Source organism: Petromyzon marinus, chromosome 8 (genome assembly GCF_048934315.1).
Source record: "Petromyzon marinus isolate PM22_M1 ecotype Great Lakes invasive population chromosome 8, UKy_Petmar_22M1.pri1.0, whole genome shotgun sequence".
Classification (NCBI taxonomy): domain Eukaryota; kingdom Metazoa; phylum Chordata; class Hyperoartia; order Petromyzontiformes; family Petromyzontidae; genus Petromyzon; species Petromyzon marinus.
In genome coordinates, this window is record NC_133674.1 from 8,799,241 (window position 1) to 8,809,982 (window position 10,742).

The 10,742-nt window shown below is 44.4% G+C and overlaps 1 long non-coding RNA gene across 4 annotated transcripts; it reads left to right on the forward strand.

The window, feature by feature from the left end:
• Positions 1 to 2,522: 2,522 nt before the first annotated feature.
• On the forward strand, positions 2,523 to 9,125 carry LOC116940197 (uncharacterized). Of its 4 annotated transcripts, none has more exons than XR_012941260.1 (3): positions 2,523 to 2,623; positions 3,086 to 6,895; positions 7,536 to 9,125. It is a non-coding gene; the product is annotated as an uncharacterized LOC116940197 (long non-coding RNA). The 4 variants fall into 4 exon arrangements; XR_012941259.1 differs by having other exon boundaries at positions 2,523 to 6,895; positions 7,536 to 7,621; positions 8,076 to 8,647; XR_004402514.2 differs by having other exon boundaries at positions 2,523 to 4,679; positions 6,642 to 6,895; positions 7,536 to 8,647.
• Positions 9,126 to 10,742: the final 1,617 nt, after the last annotated feature.

Here is a 10,742-nt window from a genome sequence, read left to right on the forward strand (position 1 = left end):
ACAGACCAGTGGCACTGGTTTGTAATGCTAGTACTGTACCAGTGTAGTTTCGTGTATTTTTATTTTTCAGTACAGGTAATAGCGGCGCTTTGCAGTGATTGTAAGCGCAGTTAAATGCAAGGGTATTGTCGTGTTAGGGGATGGTGCATTGCAGTGTTGTAGGCAGGGCTTCATTTGAGTCGGAGCTGTCCGAGACTCAGTTCCGGAAACGATTCCCCCCCACCCCACGCTGTCGGGGAAGGGGCGACGGGGGGTGACCGGGTTTGGTTTGGGGTTGGTTGGTGCAGGAAATTTTTAAATGTTAAATTAAGCGCCGAGTGTCGGGTACCTGCGTTTTAGCGTGATGCAATGCAGGAGGCCCTACAAGAAAGATAGTGGTATCGGGAATAGACGATGCCCTGCGAGAACTCATTCTGCCCTGGCTGCCCTGGCTTATCCCTGGGGCTCATGGTTGTTGGTGCTGAGCCCTGCCGTGGTGTTTCTGCTGCTTGTTTCCCTGCATTGACCACACAACCCAGCTTTTGCCCTGTTTTATTGTGGAAAAAGCATCTTAATATGCGACTCCATCTAGAGAGGCTATATACAATAAAATCGCTAGTCTAGTTGTATGCTGTTGAATTGTGGGCTGGCTGTAAAGCTTTGCCGTGATGTGCAGTGTGGATGATTGTGTTTGGTTGTGCAAGTCAGGTACATTACAGTATTTTATGGCACCCGTATTGAAGAAGCTACGCTGCTGATTTAAGCCAGTACACTCCTGTATACTGTAATATTAAGTACACTGCCACAAGCGATGGTGGATTTAGAACCTTCAAAAACCTAAATGAATGCGCTGCAGTCTCACGCCTATTAATTTGGTATTTTGCGTTACCAATAATTACTGCGTGACTCTGCTAAGATTTCTGAAGCATTTCACTCGGATTTAACACGCAGGCTCTCGCGAGCAATATGATTCATGATTGACTTTGTGTTGTATTTAATAACTAAAATATGTCGTATACCCTCCTCTACGCGACGCAGCCAATTAATAAAGTTGTCACGTGAACAAACGTGCCAATCAATATTACTGCATAGTTGTCAACCCATACAGTTTACCCGTTTCATTGTACAGGGAAATTGAGTTTCCAGGCCCATAGGGCATACAGTCCTTTCCATACGGGCAAAATTTTTTATATTTGTTTGTTTCTCCCTTGTGATGGAACTTTATAGGATGCACATTGAAATTTATAAGGGCACCCGGTGACCAATATGGTCTGAATTGGCCTTCAATAAGGTAAGCACTCGGGGCTTTACATGTATGTTACTGCTTCAGCAGCATGTACGTTGGAGAGGGATCCGCAAAATTAACAATCGAGTACGACGTTCCGCTGATAGTTACAAATAACATCATCAGGCAGTTGCTAGAATTGTGAAAATGTCCTCCATTCTTGAGCCTTAATTTTGGACTGCTGTCCAACGTGTGCTGAAGCAGTAATAAGCATTGATTGGCACGTTTTATTCACGTGACAACCTTAGATACTGGCTGCGTTAGGAGAAGGGTGTACGACACACATGACAACTTTTGTTTGCCCATACTCCACCTTGCTGGTCCCTTCTGGTTGGAGAAGGGGTTGTTCCAGAACTTTTTTCTGACATCACTCACCACTGACGTTAGCCATGGCTCAGATTTCAGGATTAATTGTGCAGTGCCCTGACCAGTCAACGCTGAATAATTTTAATAAGGCGCATTTTATCGCCAGACACATTTGAAATAAAAAAGTATATCCCATTTTGCCACCAAATTGGTAATTGTGTGTTTTCATCTGGCTCTGTGACCTCTCATTACCGCAAGGTTCTCCCCTCCAGAATTCAAGCCCTGCCTATCAATTTGTCTTGTGTGTCACAACCAATGCTGGTGTTAATTTACTGCAAAGCTATTTAATGGCTTGGTTTATGATTTCAGATACACAAACCTACTATTGGGATCATGTAAATGGGGCTATTAATCAACCCTAAATGTTATGAGATAATTTCACAAATATACATGCTTTGCGACTCACCTGAGATGAACCACAGTAGTTCTCTGCAACCTGAATAATGATAATATAATGACTAAGCAATGATAAAATAATGAACGATGAGCATTGCTGTGCATGATTCAGAATTGCAGTAACAGCATGGTAGTTAATGGACACCTCTCAGTTTACCGTGGGAAGGTGAATTTGGAATGATTTCTAACGTTGTGGGTGTAACTTAAATATGCAGCAATTTCAGTTAAGTATATGCGGGTGTACAATTACATTTTAACCACCGGCAACATATCTGTTGAACTACAGCTCGCATAACCATCTAACGTCTTAATTCGCTAGGTGCCATCTGTGTTATACCCCATTTGTCCAATTGACCTGCTTCATTTGGCCATATGTAAATTATTTTGGTGGCATCTGACCTACTATGTGTGTTTGGACCACGAATAGCATGTTCCCTAATCTTTATTGGAGATTAATGCATTGCATCATCTCCATCTTGGGTATCTTTCAGCACAGGCGCAGCACTTGCCATGCCAGATGAACAGAGGTTGTTCGTGCAGGAGGAGATTCCTGTAGAGTAATGAGAACGCCTTCTACATCGATCGCACGTCACCGAGGTGAGTATCGCTGCTCAGGGTTGGCCATGAGCTGGAGCGGAACACCGTTCAGAATTTCTCTGTGTCAACCCCCTTTGCAAGTATTTACAACGTTGATCGTCATTCCAAAAAAAATCCATTATAAGTTATCATTCTTTCTGTGTCACATATTTGGACTAAGCTTCTGAAGAAGGGTGATTTACATATACACCTATATATTTTTATGCAATTATAATGTAATGTGTTTATCCGGTAAGCCTCATTGAGTTAAAGACTGTTTCTGATCTGGGTCCTGCTTTGAAATGTTTGAGCTAAATTCTATTAAGGGAATTGAATGCATGTGGGAGGAAATCAGAGTATTAGGGAAACTCCATACATATAAAAAAAATGCTTCAAGGTATACATAGATGAGTTTGCAAACTCATTCGCTGTACTGCTTTGTCCTATACAGCTCACAGCTCAATGACTTTTTGAACTTCACAGATCACAGGAGTGCACCACCACAACCAACTGAGACAATATTTCATCTTGCAATTAAGCAGCAGTGTGTTAATTATGCTGGCAGTACTGTAATAAATGTAAGCATACTTAAAAAAATTACGGGATTGTGGAAATAACTTTTTAACTTATTGCCATAAGCTGTGTGTCACCAGATGGCATTGTCTCAAAGGATAGACACTTGAACCTCCCCACATGTACCCGCACCTCCAAGCTTTGAACAATGCCGCAGAGGTGCACAATGCATCGAGCGACCTCAAAAGCCTCGGCACAATTCATCTCGCGGCACAGATTTATCTCGCCTCGATCACACGTCGGTCCAGTGCATTTCCCGATTTATAGTGCCAGGGCATTGCAGAGCTGTATCGACATCATGGCTTGCAAGAGCCCACTCGTTTTTTATAAGGCCTGATGCACAGCGTTTTAATAGCGAAGCACTCACAGCGTTGGGGTCTGGGGTAAACAACGTCAACTGCATAGGGGGAGGTCCAGGCATTTGTAGCTTTGTGGGAGGTTTGAGAGATGGGGAGCTGGGAATATGTCAGGGTATGGGGGGGGGTGTCGGGCATCATAGTGGATACTGGGGGGAAACTAAGCCCTCGTGGCGTCTCACATTCGCTGCAGGACAGCGAAACATCGGCAAACTTCCCCAAGGTGAGACCTCGTTTGAAAGCCGCTTCGCTTTCAATGTCAATCCCGAAGCCCCATGCGACATCCTTGCATGTTTAATCAAGGTGGCGTTGCACACTAATTGGCGCCGACCTCCTTTAAGTTGCAGTACTTTCCCTGCGATGCTGTAACCGAAAAATGTACGCAGAGTAAATGTAAAAATTCAGTCTCGTCGTGCGACAGCTATAACCAATGCATGCAATGTATCATCAAGTGCAACCCTCTACTGAAGGTCATTTCACAGCATCATGTAGCCCCCAACCCTATTATCAGCCGCTTCATTGCCAAACACGTCCTCGCTCTATTTGCAGGCACGTCTTACTAAGCAGACAGCAATAACGGCGATCCGTCACACTCGCGTAAATGCGGGGAATGTGATAATCCTGGGATTGACGGAACAAGAAGGACGGTGGCAGCGAGACGTGCGTGGGATTCGCCACGGTGGGAGCCTGCGATGTGCTGCTGCCGCGATAAGGCGTGCACGGTGGCGACCGTACGGCCACAGGGGGCCAAGTTCATGTGAGCTCGCTGGCGCATCCTGCCAGTGGTGTAGTTATCGAGGGTGCAGGCGGTGCGGCGATGTTTTCTTCACCGAGAGAACAAAAGTGCATGTGCTTGTGGTGACAGGATGACGACGGTGAGACGGGCTTCACCGAGGCCCTTCCCTGAAGCCATAAGAACACACGGCTACCTTTTTAATGTTCAGTGGCCTCTACCATCGTTCGTAAGGGCAGATGAGTCTGGTGTTCTCGATGACAAAATGTGATTTTTGTTGTCGTGACGTTACGAAGAGTCTCACCTGAGTTTGACCGATTTATGTTGCCACTTGTCATCAGGGGGCCACCTGTTGGTGGGCTGGTGAAAAAAAATAACACAAATGAAATCACTCTGCCGAAAAGGAAAAAATGAGGTATTTTTTTAATGATTTCATAAATGACATCGCGGCGCCAGTTGATAGGTGGGTGGGTGGGGGAAAAACAGCAGTCAATTTTTGTTTTCATAAAACCAAAGTGTGATATTAACATTTATAATGGGTTGTCCACGTGACAAGAGCTATTTGTTAGACAAAGCTCACATTGGACTGCCTGTCCATTAACACATTACAGTTATTGTTTCCGAGTGGTCAAGATAGAGCCACCAGTCTCCTTGCTGTGCCCTTGGTGTGGAATAGAGTTATTGTCTCCTAAAGCTGTGTAGCCAGCCTCATAGTGGCCATTTGCCTCTCTGCTTCGAAAGTGTAGCTTTGTATTGTAAACCTGGATTTTATCTCCCCCTTTGCTGCCACGCCTGTGACCCCGCCTGGACGTACGCCGATGCAACTGTAGCCAACACCTGTGTGCAACTTCTGCTAAATCTGGCCGCCCCACAAGGAGGCGATTTTGGCTGCAACATATTAAGCCCTGATCGTTTTTTAAAACTGAACGCCTACTGCTAAACTACAATGTTGCTATTATTGTTGTTGTTAAAAAGTAACTGCTTTTTTACCATTTGCTTCCTACCCCAATATGTTCGTGAAATGAAATGAAATGTTGAAATTTTTACTTTGGATGATAGCAGCAAGCAGTGCACCACCCCGTGTCAGACAATGGCCCCAGAAAAGGATGCCACAGAACTCTACTCAATTGAATTGATCACTTACCCCTTTGGTTTGCCCTAAAAATAATGTTCATCATACATTTTCAGAGCTATAATAAGCCAAATTAAGTAAAAATAAAATGTTGGATTTTTTTGTGCAATCTTGATTTAAAGCGTTCGTGACTGCAGGAATCCATACTCTTTGGTTCTCTTGGTAAAGTCACGTAGGTAGAAAAATATTAGATCACGACGTTTCGATCGCAACACAAGCAATCGTCATCAGGTGGGACAACCACTACTTCAGCAGTTTTTTCTTGCTGTGGTTGTCGCACCTGATTTTTTTGTGTGCAGTTATTGATCACTGGGCTGAGTGAGTACTATCATCTCACTGCATTTAGAACCCATTTGTCTGGATTATAACCCAGACCTCGGCATTGCTAGCTTATTGTCTTTGGCATGCTACGAGATCGCTGTGCCAACTGGCCACCTCAATGCAATGTGTTTAATGTTCGTTTGCACATAGCTCCCCTTAACATTCATTAACCAGGCAGCACCGGGTATCTAATCTAAGATGTGGAGGAATGCTCTTGGACCTAATGTTGACATTGAATCCTCAGCACTGCCTTGCACACTACCGTGAAAGGTGATATGCTACCGGCAGCGTCGTGGGTGTAGTTACAAAGGCAAAACAATCAAGCCATATTGATTTGTGTGGCTATTGTGTATCAGCGGCAAAGTGTGGCTCTAAGGGGTTTAAAATGCATAATACAAGATTAGTGGAAAGGTACAGCCCTGCAATTGCTTTATTACGTCACTTCTAGCAGGAGGGTCTCCATTAGAAGGAGCTATAGACAGCCGCTCTTGAGGGTATTCAGCCTACTCTTCCACGCTGTTGGAAGAGATGACAGTCCCCGCACCTCACCGCACACAACCCTACCAATCGACTAACTGCGGTGCATCCAGAAATGCTTCCATTTAAACTGCCGACCTTTGGATTGCAAATCCAGTGTGCTACGCATCGCCGGCAGCATCCTTGTTAAAATCAAGAATATGCTTAGCTCTTTCGGTAAAGTCACGTTGAAGGGAAACAATAAAATAATAAAATATATATAAAACAATAAAAATTCTCACGACGTTTCGACCATAACACAAACGGTCTAAGAATATGAATTTCTGCAGTCACGACAGCTTTAAATCAACAATCAAGAATGTCGCAGGAATTTTAGTGAGAGGCCCTCGTTGACAGTGACCGCACCACCACTGGCGCTTCCCCCACCACCGTCCTCTCTGTTTGCAGGTGCGGCGTGACATCACTCCTCTCTGCTGGGACCAACTTGCGGTGATGCCGAGCTTGGGCTCATTGGGTGAAACGCTCGCGTCGCCATTAACTTACATGAATGTGGGTAGCGGAGCGTGATTTATTGGCGCGTTCATCTCCCAAGGATGGGAGTGCAGTGGTGACAGGGGCTTGAATCAACGTTGACGCCTTCCGCAGAGCCCACCGAGCTTTAATTGATGGAAAGAGGGCCAAAGACGAGGCTTTGCTTTCAGGTGAGAAATACGACACGTGTCGATGCAAAGCGCTGCGCCGGGCACGCTGCACCGTCCGCTTTGCGTATTGCATCAAACGCAAACATAAAATTGTCTCTCCCTCGCCTGCTAAGCGGGAGCTCGTGGGTTTATCCCAACTCTGACGTCTGTATTTGGAGTTTGCATGTTCCCCCGTGTGGTCGCGTAGATCGTTCTCCGGCTTCTCCGGTGTTGCCCTCCAAATGTCTTATTTTATTTTATTATCTTATTCTCATTCTACGTGACTTTACCGAAAGAACCATAGAAGGTTTTGATTTAAAGCTTTCGTGACTGCAGTAATTCATATTCTTATTCTTAAGAATAACCATAGAAGGTGTTTAGAGTATTTGGCTGCGACTATAAATTCCCACATATATGATGACACGTCACTTCAATGAGCTATCACCAAGTGTGGTCGGGTCGCCTCTGAAAAAGAGGTAAATAGCTCAGTGGGCTTTACCTGGTAAATAATAAAATAGAGGGTGCACACTGCTCCATCGCTATTATATTCTGTAAGCTGTTGGAAATGTTGTATTCTTCTCATTACCACCCTGGCTCAGTCCGCTGCTTAATGGGAACCTATCCATTGCACCATGATCTGATTTCATCGCTCTATCTACAGAAATCTCCTGTGCAGCCTATACATGCTGCTCGTGTCGTGAGCGAGCACCTATTAAAGACCTGCATGGCACACGAGGGGGCGGTGTGGTCAGTACTACTACTCCGGGCATCGGCAACCACTTTCACCAACCCATACTGACCCAGTGTGGTGAAATATGATAAAAACAATTCCCATGACTGACACGACATTCGTTTCATCCAGCAGCGGAGTGCTTATAAAGGCTGAGAGCCATGCTAGGACAAGCTAAAAGATGGATGCTAGCATTCAGAATATTTTATTCATCAAAAACACTTGTAATCATGCTGTTAAAACAATTAATCTAGAATAGTGTTAATACACACAAAGAGTAATTTCCAGACAGTAAAAAGAGCTATTGTGACCACTGCATGACATCACCATCCTGCTTGTACAGAACTGTTTTTTTGAATCTCGGTGGTCTAAAACAAGGGTGTTGTGTATGATACAGGGTGCTTCAAATTGTTTTTTTTACACTTCTGAGAATTTGCAACAATACCACGTGACATGTGCTGCTGCCTCCAGGCTCTGGAGACCACCTGGAGAAAAAGATTCCAGGCCACGTGTTGACAACGATGGCGAACAAGTGGGAGACTCTGACTTTTTGAAGCTATTAACATTGCATTTGTTATCATGTTACAGGGTATTATCCGTTCTTTTTCCATTAAAAGCGATAGCTCTATGTAAGTGTTAACATTTTTTGAAGCGCTCTTTATATGCAGTGCTGTGATGTCATGTGACATGGTCATAATTTTTGTTATTTGTGTCATCTGGAAATCTGTGTTATGTGTTTGTTTCCAGCCTTGCAAGGACTTGTCTGTCTGTTGAGTTACTCATCATTGACAGGAAAGTTAGCATTGGTTTCATGAATCGAGACATTTAATGGAGTCTGGGCGCATTGTGCCTTGATTAAATGTGCCTCAATCTGAATGCCACTCAACCACTACTTTTCTCAGCAACATAGATTGGCATCTCTTTTGATGGACACTGTTAGCTCGCTGCTCTTCATTAAAGGACATGCTGCACAATAAAATACTGTTTGACAAAGATAAGAAAATATGACACAATAGAATATTAAATTCACAACTTATCCAAGACGCTTTTCTGATTCAAGCGAGAACCGCGACTCTTATTTCTGTATGTGGTTTGATTTCAAGTATGACATTGCATTTTAGATATCTGTCACCAAAGTTGAGTTTATAACAATATAATTGTAATTTCGATTTACCGGTAATTGCATGAGCATATTGCATTCTTTATCAATATTTGAATATGGTAATGGATATAATATGTGTAATTAAAAACGTTTCTTTGGCCTTAGTCTTTTTAACGCGAAATTACAAGAGGCAGAAAAAAATGTAATAATTATTTACATTTGTAAGGCGCATATCGTCCATAGATCCAAATGCACAGAACCAGCATAAATGGTCAAAACCAGGGGGTATAGGCCAATTAACAGAGCTGAGTTTCCAAGTTAGATAAATATATCTAACGATAAAGTCACGTAGAATGAGAATAAAATAATAAATTTTATTTTATCAATTTATTATTTTATTCTCATTCTACGTGACTTTACCGAAAGAACCAAAGAAGATGAATCATTGCAGTCACGAAAGCTTTAAATCTAAATATATCTAACGCCTCTTGTTTGTCTGTTTTACAAAGGCAATGCGTTCCAAAGCCTGGGAGATGACCTGGCAAAAGCCGGATCACTCCAGTATATGAGCCTTGACCTTGGAGTACTCAGAAGAAGGTGATTTGAAGATCTCAGCCCAAATATAACACCCGTGTGTCTTGGTGTCCCATTACTAATGAAAGTTAATTTACTTGCTAATTTCTCCAGCCCCACCACCCGTCCCTGCACGCCGCAAACCCTCCCCCCTCTCCCCCGTGAACTCCGACTGCCGCGACTCGACAAAACTCCCCCCCCCCCCCCGTGCCTATGTAGTGTTGACAAAGGAGGCATAGACTTCTTCGTAGGCAACACTGTTTATTTACTCTAACGTCAGAGAACGTCCCTAACACAGAGAGGCCACGGCCTCTCCCACCCGATAGCCTACAGGATGATACGTCCTCATACTTAGTGTGCCCTCCTCGCACTATACTCTGCTTAACGGGTACCGCCACTGGGCCGTTCGGACCTGGCACTGACAAGGGCCGGAGGTCGGAAGTCCCAGGGCACTATCTCGATGTCTTGAGTCTTGAGGTGAGTGCGGACTGACTCACGCTGGGAGAGCTGCTGCTGCTGCCCTTTAAATCCTTCCTCTCCCAAGCGTCCTGTCTCGAGAGGGTCTGGGTCCGACCGTTGCCCCCCCCCAGCCCCCTCCCTCAGTGGGCTCTGGCCCCCTCACCCCTGGTCAACGGTTATTGTAGTCGTGACTCATACAATACTGCTGTGCAGGTAAGTATACATGTTGCGCGTAACAATGCCGCTACACCTATATAAAGCCACAACAGCAGATCATTTTTCTCACCTGAAGACGGACGCTTGTGTTGCAACCGAAACGTCGTGTTTTCTTTTATTATTTTTTTCTATCTACGTGACTTTACCGAAAGAACCAGAGAGTATAAATATAACAGAGTTCCCAAAGGTTCCATGTAGGCATTGAATAGTGAGGGACCAAGTACAGATACATACTTGCAGGACATCGCAATGAAATAATAGCGAAATCACTGTAAGGTAGTACCAACAATCCCCTTAAATGTTTTAATCGCTCAACAAGGACCCCGTGGTCAATTGGTGTCAAACGCGGCACTAAGACCAAGCAGGACTTGGACACTGGCTTTAGAGGCCGACCGAAACTGAATTTCTGGTTTCGGCCAAAACCGAAACCAGACCAAAAGTAAAAAATTGACTTTCGGCCGAAACCGAGACTATGCCAAAAGAGGCCATTTGCCAACCGAAACGGAATTTCGGTCGGCCTCTGACTGGCTTGGCCCTTTATCCACTAATAGCAATGAACCGTTGATCACACTCACTAGAGCTGGCTCTGTGCTGTGCACGGCCCTGAAACCTGATTGAAACGGATTGGATGTGTTATCGGCCAGATGCTGGTGGAAAGGAGGAGCCACAGCACGTTCCAAGGTCTTGCATAAGTAAGGAAGGTTTGAGATTTGATGAAAGTTGCAGAGAAGCTTATGATAATGACCTGGCTTTTGAAAGAGTGGAGTTACTGCAGCCATGTTTACAAT